General features: G+C 45.9%; 1 protein-coding gene across 2 annotated transcripts in view; it reads right to left on the minus strand.

Annotated features, from left to right (window-relative positions):
* Positions 1-2,500, minus strand: part of LOC143033787 (alkylglycerol monooxygenase-like) — a 25,379-nt gene that overhangs the window by 1,435 nt on the left and 21,444 nt on the right. The window lies entirely within an intron of this gene.

Genomic DNA, 2,500 nt, shown 5'->3' on the forward strand with positions numbered 1-2,500 from the left:
ACGCACTCACGCACACATTTTAGCTGTAGGATGTCAGATCACGATTTCTCCAGAAAACTCCCGCGGGACCTCCTATTGTGTCGGACCTCAATCGCGGTAATTCGGCTGGTCACGAAAGGACACCTGCAGCGGCCATTGCCTACGGCAAGTTGTCATACGATGGATATAGTTTTACTATGTGCCCATGCTTGCGTTGTCAACCCTTTCGATGTCCAGCGTGCACACGCGTGAACACACGCATATGGAGCGAGAAGTACTCCAACGTCTTCAAGCCAACTCTCGAGGACCATCTATTGTTCCTTCGGATCTTTAGCCAAGGGACATTCTATTGTTGCTAGTGACACAAGGACAAGTCTTCCAGACAACACCTGCTCGGACAATGGAAACCGCCAGCGTTTCGGGTAAAATGCCCAGGACACTTGCTTTGGACAAAGGAGACAGTGCCCCTCGACTACAATAGAAGCGGCGCCTGCCCGGCGACAGTCATAGTTGCTTAATCCGACGCGACGAACCTTTTTTATATAGTTTTCCAATGTGATTATGGTAAAACTTGTATATATGTAAAATGATTTAGAATTTGGCAACCCCCGAGGTTACTCTGGAGGTTGCATTGTATGTATAAACCAGAGAGAACACTAGAACAGTAAAGAAAAGACACCGCTCAGACTTTACTTCTCCAAACACAAGTACCTTAATAATGTAGAGAGAAACTACAAATTTACATTCTGGTGCCACCGTGGGATACGAAGCAACAACTTTACCATTTCTCCGAAGCAACAACTCTTCGACAGCGGCTCCGGTTGAACATAGCCTTCTATTACGTTACGATCTTCGCTGAAATCCAGCATTACACACGAAGCACAGTCCCCTCTCCCCTGAATCGCCAAGCATCAACCCGAGGCAACCCCTCTTAGCTGCATCGTCCAGCATACTTCTACGAAGCGAAGAGTCCTACTTATACGTTGTGCATCACCCAGCACCACTACGAAGCACCATTGCACTGTTTCACTCCTTCGTACAAACACTACGAGCAAATCCCTCTTCATCCGGCATCCTACCACGAAGCACCTCTGCATTGCTTCGCTACATCCTCCAGCATCTACTACGAGGCAAGCCTTTTTCGCGGCATTCTCCAGCATCTACGACGCCCGCCGCCTCCACGCCAACACCGAGACGTTGGACGACCTCCCTTCTCCAATATCGCATCGCGCTTCGCACGTCACTGTACCAACAACCACCGATCATCTACGCGCCAACGATTGTCGTGGCATTGACAACCAACGCCCCCCCCCCACTCCAAGCATCTACCTTCGCAAGATCTTCATCCCCCCTCCCTCTCTCTCTCTCTCTCTCTCTCTCTCTCTCTCTTTACATGTTATACGTACGAGTGTGTATATGTATATTTTTCAACTCACCAGTCAAACACACTGTTTCCAGCAGTGCATCTTACCACCGATTCGCCCCATTAAACAAGTTTGGAACCCCCTACGAGCAATACGGTCATTACCCATTTTTTCTTATACATTAGTTCATGAATGGGTGCAAACCCCTATCTGACTCGACATACCGACCCTGTACACGAAGCCGTTCTACGCTCAATTCAAATACACTAAACATGCCCCATCCCTCTGCTAACAACTCTTCAGAAAATTCACCCGCTACTCAAAACACGATGGCAACACAAAACCTTATCACTGTAGTCAAGGATCAGACAACATTGCCTCTCTTTAACGGCAAGAACATTCCTGTACACAATTTCCTCTCTGAGGTTGAATCAGAGATAACACGAAGAAAGTCCATAAATGACAAGACAAAAATATCCATACCAACATCTAAAATAAATAAGAATAACACATTAGCTGGTGACTCATTCAGTCTGATTTATTTGAGGAAACTTCAACCCATCATGAATCGTAGAACACTTGAAAAAGTCCTTTGCTGCATTTGAGCCACTTGGAGCACTTTCTCCCTTATACTCTTTGGCAAAAGCTTACAATCATGGTTCAAACAAAACAAAAGAAAAAGCTGTCAAAATAGCTTCCATATTTAAAAGTGAACTCAATGAAAGCCTCAAAAACTCAGACTGGATCTCAGACAACAAAATACAATTAGAACACGTAGTGTCACTCATGGCATACTTTTGACTACTTTCCCAATAACACCCAGACACACTCCAGAAAGCTAGCACAATTCTATTCACACCAGGTATCACACTAGGCGAATTCTCTAGGAAAATTTCTGACACGGACAAAGCTATCACTAAGATACAGAGCCAGTCAATACCCATGGCACCCATCCACACAATAGCCCAGGTCACACATTCCCCCTCACATAACACGAGATCAAGACATACATCTCGCATGCGATATCACCCACGCCAGCGCTCTCCTTCAAGAACACAAATGTTTTGTACATACTGCTACAAACCAGGACACCTCGTTAACACGTGTTAACACAGATACCCGTCACAACCAAACAGACACTGCGATCACCACCATAC

The sequence above is a fragment of the Oratosquilla oratoria genome, chromosome 16 (assembly GCF_046742065.1).
Source record: "Oratosquilla oratoria isolate Oo_2021 chromosome 16, ASM4674206v1, whole genome shotgun sequence".
Taxonomy (NCBI): domain Eukaryota; kingdom Metazoa; phylum Arthropoda; class Malacostraca; order Stomatopoda; family Squillidae; genus Oratosquilla; species Oratosquilla oratoria.